The sequence below is a fragment of the Macaca thibetana genome, chromosome 18 (assembly GCF_024542745.1).
Source record: "Macaca thibetana thibetana isolate TM-01 chromosome 18, ASM2454274v1, whole genome shotgun sequence".
Taxonomy (NCBI): Eukaryota; Metazoa; Chordata; class Mammalia; order Primates; family Cercopithecidae; genus Macaca; species Macaca thibetana.
Window position 1 is genome coordinate 66469508 of NC_065595.1, and position 11830 is coordinate 66481337.

An 11830-nucleotide genomic window follows, 5' to 3' on the forward strand; every position below is an offset into this window, starting at 1 on the left:
TCACAGTGCAGTCCTACTATTGATCAGCACGGGAGTTTTGGCCTTCTCCATTTCCTAACTTGACCAGTTCACCTCTCCTTAAGCAAACTGGTTGTCCTCCACTCCTGGGAGATCACCATTACTGCAGTGGAACTTAGTGTGGACACCTGATTGACATAGCACACTCCAGGCCAGAACTCTTGGTCTCAAGAAAGTCTCCTGCCTCAGCCTGTGGTGTAGCTGAGTCTACAGGTATGTGCCACAGCAGCAGGCAGCGTCTGCCTTTTGACATTTAATCTCTTCTTAAGGGGCCTGTAGTATTTTACATTTACATAGCTGAATTTCCAGAGCATAATGTAAAAAAATACATTTAAATAGGATTGTTTCACAAGAAAAAGCAGTAGTTAAAAAATTCAGGACTCAAACTGCCTGGGACCAAATACTAGCTCTCACATTTACTTGATTGGGTGATTTGTGGAAAATTACTTCACTTTCTCGCCCTCAGTTTACTCATTTTACTATAAAATATCCCCATTTTACTATTAAATGGAGATAAAAATAAGATGTACATCAAAAGATGAGAATCGAATGACATAATGAACACAGAATTGTTAGCATTGTTCCTAGCATCAAGTAAACATTCGATAGTAGTTTATTCTATGATATCATCTTCATGGCCGTGGGTTAGGAAGAGTGTTGTACAGCTGCCATAAGACGATAATGTGGGGCTCTAATGGAGCTTTTCAACACATGCTTACAAAAGGCAATTGGACATTTGCAAAGAGATGAACTATTATCTGTCCTCTTATTTATGTAGCAAGAAGCACTAGAGACCCAGAGGGGAGATGTGAGCTAAGAAAGAGCATCTCCCTAAAGCCAAGGAGTGGATGGAGGCTACAAGAAAATAGCAACCAGCTATATCAAAAACTAAAAAGACTTTTAAAAATTGGTTTTGGCAGGGAATTGGTCCTCAGGGAACTTGGTGGGTGTGTTTTTCTTTTACAGAGGAAGAGGAAGCCAAATTGGAGGGGTCTAGAAGACAGCTGTTCATACGGACATGTAGATAGCATTTGTCCCCAGGACTCTGCAGGACATCCCTGCCTGCTGGGTATCTCTAACAATGCAGCCTTTCAACAGGAAAGTCAGACTTCGAAAGCAAAGTTTGCAACAGTAGCAGCAAATACGAATTATTTATTTATTTATTTATTTATTTATTTATTTATTTATTTTTGAGATAAAGTCTCACTCCGTCACCCAGGCTGGAGTGCAGTGGCGCGATCTTGGCTCACTGCAACCTCCACTTCCCGGGTTCAAGTGATTCTCCTGCCTCAGCCTCCCGAGTAGCTGGGACTATAGGCGTGCACCACTGTTTCCAGCTAATTTTTTTTTTTTAAGAGATGGGGTTTCACCATGTTGGTCAGGCTGGTCTCAAACTCCTGACCTCGTGATCCACCCGCCTCAGCCTCCCAAAGCCACTGGGCCCAGCCCTGCAAATAAAAAATTTATAGCTGGACACCAATTATCTAGAAAGTGAGAAATACATGTTTATAAAGATACTTGTCATTGTGTCATTTGTATTACACCACTCACTATTATTGGAGCTTCCTTCAGCAATTTTTTTTTTTGAGACAGAGTCTTGCTCTGTCGCCCAGGCTGGAGTGCAGTGGCACAATCTCGGCTCACTGCAACCTCCACCTCCCAGTTCAAGTGATCCTCCCACCTCACCCTCCCGAGTAGTTAGGACTACAGACATGCACCACACCCAGCTAATTTTTGTATATTTAGTAGATATGGAATTTCACCTTGTTGGCCAGGCTGGTCTTGAACTCCTGACCTTGTGATCTGCCCAGCTCGGCCTCCCAAAGTGCTGGGATTACAGGCATGATTCTAAGCGCCCAGCCTTCCTTCAGCTTTTTACTAATTTCTTCTACTATTTGTTCCCGATGGAGGCAAATATTCTACAATATTTTACACTTTAGGTTCTCCAAGGGCTTCTTTTCTTCATGTTTGCCTCATGATCCCCACTTGTGTCATTTTATGACACATCTCCAGACCTGTCATCAAGAAGCGAAATTTGAGTTAAATAACTCGTAAACCTGGCATTGGCTTAGTGGCAAGGACAATATTCAAATTGTAGGAAGAAGATGTTACTAAGTAATAAAATCAGTTGCCTGAAAAGACAGTATTTTTTTTTTTATCAAAAAACATTTTACAGGATCTCAATCTTGAGAAGCAACACATTGGATATATGAAGGTCAGAAGACTGAAATTAAAATTGTAGCTCCAGAAATTGTTAGCGATTTGACCCTTTAACAGGTCAGTTACCTTTTCTGAGCCTCAGTTTCCTCCTCTGTAAAATGTTAAGTAACCGAATCTTTTGCTAGACGTAGTAGTCGCTGGCTGGGTAGTGGCTCATGCCTGTAATCCTAGCTCTTTGGGAGGTCTAATGGGCGGATTGCCTGAGCTCAGGAGTTCGAGACCACCCTGGGCAACATGGTGAAACCCTGTCTCTACTAAAATACAAAAAGTTAGCCACGCATTGTGGTAGGCGCCTCTAGTCCCACCTACCGGGGAGGCTGAGGCCTGAGAATTGTTTGAACCCGGGAGGCAGAGCTTGCAGTGAGCTGAGATTGCTCCACTGCATCCCAGCCTGAGCCACAGAGCAAGACTCTCTCTCCAAAAAAAAAAAAGAAGAAGAAGAAGTAATGACAATGATAATAACAACTGTTACCAGGTACTGAATCTTCAAATCGTACTTTACACCCATTGTCTCACTTATGCTGCTTAAATCTCCAACTCCACCTTTACCATGAGAGAGTTGGAGATTTAAGCAGAATATGGGAGAAGATGGACTGCACCATGGCCACTGAAGGTGGCTAGAGAATCATGCCAACCCGTCTCATTTCAACTCCTGCCCACGGTCATTAAGGGGCCTTTAGAATTGCCAGGCAAACACATCGCCTACCCTAAACTGTTCACTCTCCCACTTAGCACCCCATCCTTTCAGAGCTCAGCTGCGTTTCCCCCTATCTATGATGCCCAGCCCTTCCTTTCCCCACCTTTGAATTCCTGATCTTTCTTGAGCACCCAAGTAAAAAATCTCCTCCCTCAGGAAGCCTTCTATGATTGTTCCAAAACTCACCAACCACTTGCTCCCTTGTGGCCCGGATGCGCTCTGTAATACAATCTCGGTTGCAACTGCTGTTGATTTTATAAACATGTTTTTCCTATTAAATAAGAAACACAGGCTCCTTCTCAGTTTATTTTGTTTTCCCACTCCCCCACAGTGTCTGAAACCTGACAAATATTTGTTGATTTTGACAAAAATGTAGTTTGGTTGCAGTTGTGTGTTTGCTATGTTCCAGGCATTGTGCTAAGCATGTTTCATAAACTAGCTCCAAATGGTATAAAAGTCCCAAGGTGGCAGAAAGTAATGTAAGCGGCTACGTATAAACAGTTCTGAGTCACAAGCAACAAAAGCTGCCTCTGGCCACCTTAAACAAAGGCAAGTTAATCAGAGGGATAGCACAGCAGGGAGAATGGGGATCATAGAATCCATGGGAACTTGTAGACGAGGGCTTGGAAAACAGGAACCAACAGGGTCACAGATGCTATGCAACAGAATCCACGGCCAAGGTCACCCACCGAAAACAGTCGAGCTGAAGCAGACTGCTGCACCCGGAGCTGTCTGACCTTCAAATGTTCACTGCATCTTTGTTTCACCAGCTCAAGGCTCAAAGCATGGAGAGCCAGTAACTGATTGGCTGAGCTTACATTGTATGCCCCAGGTGGGCAGTGAGGAAGCCTTGACCTTCCCTTCTCTTCCACAGGAGGAGCTGGGAGTAAGAAAGAGGTTTCACCCGTGGGGAATCCTCCCCCGGACAGAGAAGGGAGTGCTGAGAGGAGGAGAGTGCTGCTGGCCAACAAGCAAGATGGCACCTGCCTTCCACAGGTGGACAGGAAGAGCTCCACGAAGCGGGTGAGATGCCAACAGTCAATGCAGGATAAGTCTAGTTTTGAAAGGGGCAAGAAAACAGAAAAAGCTGTGGGGAATCACTTTGGCGGGGGCGCAGAGATAACACTGGAAATGTGTGGATGGGGCAGAGCCATAGGCAGGCTGTATGAGGGCCGTTGGGCTCTCCTATCTGGCTTCTTCCTGGCTGTTGTTGGAGTTTCTCCTCCTCCCTGCACTTCTGGGCTTAGGGGAAACACCACGCCACACTGTGTACAATCTGGCACCCTAAGTAGCAACTGAGGGGGACAGATGATGAAACCCAGAAGCGGGGGTCAGTTTACTCCCCATGGGATGAATTCTGACCAATGAGAAATAGAAGAGGGAGAGAGCTAGACAGGCTCTCCTCCTGTCTCTCTCTACTATGCACCTCTGCCAGGCCCAGTTTCTCCTAGTAGCCCACCTGGACAAGTCCAGGGTGCAGATACGCCGCCAAGCCCGTGCGGGGTTTCTTCCCGGTGAAGCAGTACCAGGCAGTCACACATCACTCTAGGTTACTCCCCATCTCGCTCTTCATGTTCTTCTTTGTTGCCATGAATTTGCATGTCTCAAAGCATAAACCATCAGCATGTTCATCTTTGCTTCAGGATCTGTGTATGGAGATATTGGACTGAGAAAGGACCCTTTGCATGGAGCAATTAGTGAGACGTGGGAGATACGTTTGAATCCTGCAGGCAAGGGGAAATTATTATCAATTCCTTTTTTTTTTTTTTTGAGAAGGTGTCTCACTCTATCACCCAGGCTGGAGTGCAGTGGCATGATCTTGGCTCTGCCTCCCGAGTTCAAGCAATTCTTCTGTCTCAGCCTCCCAGGTAGCTGGGATTACAGACACGTGCCACCACACCTGGCTAATTTTTGTACTTTTAGTACAGACGGGTTTTCACCATGTTGGCCAGGCTGGTCTCAAACTCCTGACCTCGAGTGATCCACCCGCCTCAGCCTCCCAAAGTGCTGGGATTACAGGTGTGGGCCACCATACCTAGCTTATTATCAATTTTTAAGCACAAGAACAAGGCAGCAATCTTTTTTTTTTTTTTTTTTTTTTTTTTTTTAAATGAAAATCTACCTGCTAGCAGTAAACGGAAGGAGCGGAATGAAAAGAAATGGAAGTGGCCATATGGGTGGAGGTGGGGGACATAGAAGAGGAATGTGCAGTGAGAATGAAGAAAGGGGACTCAGCTGAGATTTCAAACAAAGAAACATGACTTAGTGACTAATTGGATGCAGATGATCAAGGAAATTGTAGACTTAAAATTTTCTTTCTGAGAATGAAAAAAAGAATGGTTAGATGGAAGATGAACCGACGGGAGAGGAAATCATGAGCACAGTTTGATTGTTGTCATTTCGATGTTACCAGTTAGTCAAATGGCAGTGTTAGAAAAACGGCTGGAAATTCAAGACAGATGGAGATTGTGGCTGAGGCCAGAGAATCGAGTCTTCTCTGTGTGACCTCAGAGTCACTGATGTGCAGGAGCTCACCAAGTTGAGACTGTGCAGAGAAAGGTCACAGAGAACTGAAGTGAGAGCAAGACAAGACAAGAGGGCTTCTAGAAAACAGCGGGAGCCTTCCCGGAAAAGGGGATCCAGGATTGACCTACTGAAGGTGAGAGCTGGAGTAGGGACACTTGAGGAAGGACAAAGGACAAAGGAGGAAAGAATGGTCATGATGAGGACACCAGAAAGTTACAGAGAAGATAAGTGACATGCCCTTTGCTGAGCCATTACTATGCCAGCTGCTTAATCCTCATATGCAAGGTAAATTTTTGTGTTTTTTTGAGGCAGAGTTTCACTCTTGTTGCCCAGGCTGGAGTACAATGGCTCAATCTCAGCTCACTGCAACCTCTGCTTCTCGGGTTCAAGCTATTCTCCTGCCTCAGCCTCCCAAGGAGCTGGGATTACAGGCTCCCGCCACCATGCCCGGCTAATTTTTTTGTAATTGTAGTAGAGATGGGGTTTTGTCATGTTGGCCAGGCTGGTCTCGAACTCCTGACCTCAGGTGATCCATCCACTTCAGCCTCCCAAAGTGCTGGGATTATAGGCGTGAGCCACTGCGCCCGGCTTATGCAAGATGAATATGATTCCCATTTTCTGGGTAAAACCACAGAGATTCACAGAGGCTGGCTAACCTGCTTGAGTTTGCCGAGCTAAAAAGTGTACTTTCATTTTTGCTGTATCATAAATCAACCCCAAACTTAATGGTTTAGAGCAGCAATCATTTATTTTCCTCAAGATGATTCTGTGTTTTGCCAGCTAGACAGGCTCAGTTGGATGCTTCTTCTGCTGGCCTTCCTGGGCTCCTTCACGCGTCTGCAGTCAACTCTAGGTTCAGGATGAGTGATTTAGGGGAAGCCACAGCCTGGATGCATGGAGCTAAAACACAGGAGTCCTCCATCGTCAAAGGAAGCTGATAGATCAAGAATTAGAAATTTAAAACAAAATTAGAATTAGAACAAAATATCCAAAATATCAAGAATGGAGAGTGTGGTAGAGAGCGGTTGCTGACAGCACATCATAATGACAATAATGATCAGAGCAGGCAGCTCCCGAGCGCATGTCATGTGCCAGAGACTGGGCCCAGGGCTTTTGTGCTTTGTCTCACTGAATGCCCACAGCAGCCCTAGGAGATAAGGTGGGCTGATTAGCATCGTTTTTCAGTGACGAAACAGGCACGCAATGCCTTAAGTAGCTTAATCAAGATGAATCCAGGCAGAGGGGTGTGGAGTTTGGAATTTGGAAGAAAGGTTTGATTTAGTGATTTTGCTGATACGAAGAAGAAACCTTCCACAGGTAAGGTGGGCAGGAACTGATTCTAAGATGCTAAAGGTCGTAAACATGGATGTTGATGTCACTAAGAATAATGATGGATAATAAAGTGTAAAATAAAAAAAAGAAGTTAAACTTAGTCGTGAAATATTCAATGAAATACAGGATGTGAAATATTATACAATCCTGGGAAAACAGAAAAATTAAAGACCAACCCAGGAGAGGACATAGTACGGGGATAGGCTAGGTTATACTGCAGTAACAAAGTAGTCTGAAACCTCTGAAGCATAAAACAACAGAGATCTCTTTCTCGATTATTGTGGGTTAGCAGTGGGCTCCGTTCACTGTTGTAACTCAGGGATCCAAGCTGATGGAACCTTCGTTTCAACATATGCTTCCAACTGAGGCAAGCAAAGAAGTAAGTCCCACACTGGCTCTTAAAGTTTCTGTTTATATTCCATAGGCCATGGCAAGTCACCTGGTCATAACTAACCTCAAGAAACCATGATAGTGGGGTCCTATTATGTGTCTGTAAGTAGAGGAGAACCAGAAATATTAGGAAAATAGTGCTAATGAGGACCACTGAGAAATTCTCATAGACTATGCTAGGACATTGTCGGGAGACACATGAGAGCTGGAACTCAGGTCTAGGAATTCCAGCTGAGCATGGAGAAGAAGAAATGGAGAGCAAGAGAGACGGCGATGGGCAAGATCAAGCCATGCCAGCATCCAAAGCACAATCAGGACCGCTCTCCACAAGGTAGCTGTTCAGGTGGAGTTTGCGGCAAACAGGGAAGCTTATTATTGGAGCAGCTTGGGGTTCTCTTGAGGACCCCAATTCAGGAAACCCTAATCCATGCTAGGATGGGGAGGTTCTTTTCCTTCTGCTCCAGACATTCTCCAAGTGTGTCCTGAGACAATGCACTACCAATTCCAGGTGTGGAATGAGAACTTTACTAGGAGCAAGAAGGGCCTTAAGAAAGAAGTGAGTCTACAGTCATGTTATCTAGAGGGCCCAGGTCTCTAGAGCTGAGCCTTTGCTGGGGACTCTTAGGGAGATCATTTATAAAAGCAAATATTTCAGTTGTATCTACGCTACACTCATCATTATAATTCTGCGATAAGTTTCGCTTTTGTGTTTCCTGACAACTAAGGGCTGCAAGGTTTTCATTTTCTAATGAAAAAAAACATGGACATTTATCTGCAGAGACAAACACTGAAGCATAAATAATTTCAGGAGTGAATGTATTTGTGGATTATCAGCATAATGGACAATACTTTTAGTTACAGGTTTCCAAGACACAGTGCTATTCAAACAGATTCTCATATTAACCTTCTTTAGAGCCCAGGGCACAGCTTTACATCTTTATTAACTCAGGGAGGGCTTTGACGAAGAAAAGAGACTGAGATAATGAGGTCAGGCTTGTTTGTTTTTTGATTATCTACATTCCTAAGGTATCTAGGACCTAAAGAATCTCAAAGAATGCATCGATTATTTTTCTATTAGATTGACTTTCTTAAATATCAGATGTTTCAAGTGAGCTGATACTAGATCTTAGTTAATCTGTGCCTGAATTCCATAAGTACCAATAATGCATCACTAGTAGCAGAGCAGAAGTTATGCATAGCTCTGGAACTCACACATAAAATGCGAGGGAGAAGCTGGGACCACCCTAGATCCATTGTAATGAGAACCATCAGTGCAAGGCAGACCTTCTTAAATTTCAGTACAGACGTTAGACAAGGAAGCAAAACGTATGTAGTGGAGAAAAATAAACATTTCAAGAGCTAAGCAGCATATGCCTTTCCTCTCTGATTTAGACCAAAAATGACCTCCCTTCAGAGCCAGAAGGACAAACGAAGCAGCCAAGGATTGAAAATAAAATAACCCATATGGAGCGAAGGAAAAGAAGAGTTAAAAGAAGGTCACATACCACATGTGTTGGTCACAGTGTCACAACTTGTTCCAGGGCAGCTTAATGTACTCTTCCTTGGTTGCCTGCTCATTGAGCTGGAGGTTTTGTTTGATATGTGACTTCTAATTGACTGGCTATTTTTCATTAACATTCTGCACAGTTTTGATTCAATAGGTAATTAGTACTGTGAAAGATTGGATTGTAATTATGAGATGAAGAGTCCATCATTTCAATCAGGGTATTTGTGTTCTCCAAAGCCTGCATGTAGCTGACCCAGGGCAGAAGATACTGCTGGTTGTAACCCTGCCTTCCTTCCAGGTTGAAGACAGGCTGCTTTGAGGGAAGAGGAGCTCTTTTTCACCCTGGGGGCGTGAATCTTGATAAACTGAAGTTGGTCAAGGTAATTCTATTCTGTTTGCCAGTGATTGGCTCAGATACAAGCTCGTTTTCTAATCAGCATTATTGAGGTATGTTTTATGGATAAGAAAATGCAGGAATTTTAAGTTTGCAGTTTGGTAAGATTGACAAATGTAAACAATTGCAGCCACCCCCATATTCATGATAGAAAACATCTTCCTCACCCTTGGAAAGTCGCCTACTATCTTTTGTAATCAGTTCCCAGCCACCTATTTCTGGAAACCACTGTCTTGCTTTATGTCACTACAGGTTAGCCCTTTTACATTTTTCATATAAATGGAATTGTAGGTGCCTGCATGGGCCCTGGCTCACTCACTGGCCTGCGGGATGCCTTGGCAATGGGAAATCCAGTTATCAAAATTGACTCCAGAAGAGAGAACCTAACAGAACAATAACAATGGAAGAAACTGGGAACATTATCAAACAGCTATCATCCTGCAAAACTCTAGGCTCAGATGGTGTTACAGGTTAAAAAAAAAAAAAAAAAAAAAGCCCTTCATGAAAAAGAAAGATCTTTTTTTTCTTTTTTTTTTTTTTTTTTTTTGAAACAGAGTTTTGCTCTTGCCCAGGCTGGAGTGCAGTGGCGCGATCTCGGCTCACCGCAACCTCCGCCTCCCAGATTCAAGTGATTCTCCTGCCTTAGCCTCCAGAGTAGCTGGGATTACAGGCATGCGTCACCACACCTGGCTAATTTTATATTTTTAGTAGAGACAGGGTTTCTCCATGTTGGTCAGGCTGGTCTCAAGGTCCTGGCCTCACGTGATCTGCCCGCCTCAGCCTCCCAAAGTGCTGGGATTACAGGCGTGAACCACTGCACCAAACAATTTTTTTTTTTTCTGAGACGGAGTCTCACTCTGTCATCTAGGCTGGAGTGCAGTGGCGCGATCTTGGCTCACTGCAACCTCCGCCTTCCTGGTTCAAGCAATTCCCCTGCCTCAGCCTCCCAAGTAGCTAGGATTACAGGTGCTCCCCACCACACCTGGCTAATTTTGTTGTATTTTTAGTAGAGACAAGGTTTCACCATGTTGGCCAGACTGGTCTCAAACTCCTGACCTCATGCAATCCACCCACCTCAGCCTCCCAAAGTGCTGGGATTATAGACATGAGCCACCGTGCCCAGCCCCAGAAAGATCTTAAGCAACATGATGGATTCAGAAGCTCATGAAAAGAGGCCACCAATACTAACATCTTTGAAACAAGATATATCGCCTCATATTATAAATGTTGATGAAATGAAGCATGACTTGTGTGGCTGCTGTGCAGCCTTCAACACGTAGTAATCACATTTCCCATTCAGAAGGTCCTCTTTCAACAACAGCTGTATGCCATCAAAACCCGGGATGCAATACTTCAGTTGAGAAGGGATGGATTTCGAAACTTGTATCCTGGAATCCTTCCCTCATTGATGTAAAAGATAACTAGACTTGCACTTATGTTGATCTGTAGGAGGATTTATCCTGCCTTCTCCACAAGTGTGTCAGTGCTCTAGAGTTTGCAACCTGTGTCGTGGCAGCAGTGCTTGCAGGGACAACAGAAGCAATTTTCACTCCACTGGAAGGAGTTCAGACATTGCTTCAAGGCCACAGGCATCATGACACATTTACCAGCACTTATAAGGCTTTCAAGGCACTGAAATTCCATGGAATTGGGGAGCGTTGTTGAGGCTTGCTGCCCATTCTTTTCCGGAATGGACTCAGCAATGTCTTTTTTTCTTTTTTTTTTGGCCTGGAGGTGCCTTTAAGGAGCATCTGTCTACAGCAACGACTCCCAGTGCTCATTTGGTCAATGATTTTCTCTGTGGAAGACTATTGGGTGCCATGTTGGGATTCTTGTTTTTTCTAGTTAATGTTGTAAAAACTAGCACACAGTCTCAGACTGGTGGAGAATTTCAGTCTTTCCTCAAGGTTTTCCAAAACATCTGTCCGGAATGGGACAGAAAACTGATAAATCTTTTCAGAGGTGCTCATCTGAATTACCATCGGTCCCTTACCGCTTGGGGCATAATCAGTGCAACTTAGGAGTTCTTGTTAGAGGTTATATGAAGAAAACCATCAGTTAAGTGCCATTTATTAACTGAATAGACCTTCTAAGAAGAATGCGGTTTGGCCTCTTTCGTAATTGGTCACAATAAGTTGGTGTCATGACTCCAGGCCACAGTAAGTTATGGGCAAGGCTGTTTTCCTTAAGCATCAACAAAACAGAGTAAAAGGTTCCAACAGAAAAAATGAATGAACAAATAAATGGAATTATACAGTGTTTTGTCTTTATCTTCTTTTCTTTCACTTTACATAATGCTATTGAGATTCATCCATTCTGAGAGTCAGTAGGCCATTCTTTTTGATGGCTGAGAAGCTTTCCATTGTAAAAGTATACCTCTACTTATTTACCAATTTAGATGACCCACAGTTTTTGGCTCTTATGCATAAACCTGTTATGAACATCAAGTGCAAATCTTTGTGTGGAGCTGGATTTCTGAATTGCATTGTGAGTATATACGAACTCTTTAAGAAGCTGCAAAAGTACTTTCCAAAGTGATATTCCCATCAACAATATAAAATTCCAAGATTTCTTTTTTTTTTTTTTTTTGAGATGGAGTCTCGCTCTGTCACCCAGGCTGTAGTGCAGTGGCGTGATCTCGGCTCACTGTAAGCTCCGCCTCCTGGGTTCACGCCATTCTCCTGCCTCAGCCTCCCGAGTAGCTGGGACTACAGGTGCCTGCCACCACGCCTGGCTAATTTTTTGT

At 43.9% G+C, this 11830-nt stretch overlaps 1 pseudogene; it reads left to right on the forward strand.

Annotated features, from left to right (window-relative positions):
• Positions 1-9956: 9956 nt before the first annotated feature.
• Positions 9957-11129, forward strand: LOC126941151 (mitochondrial nicotinamide adenine dinucleotide transporter SLC25A51-like; annotated as a pseudogene).
• The last annotated feature ends 701 nt before the right edge of the window (positions 11130-11830 follow it).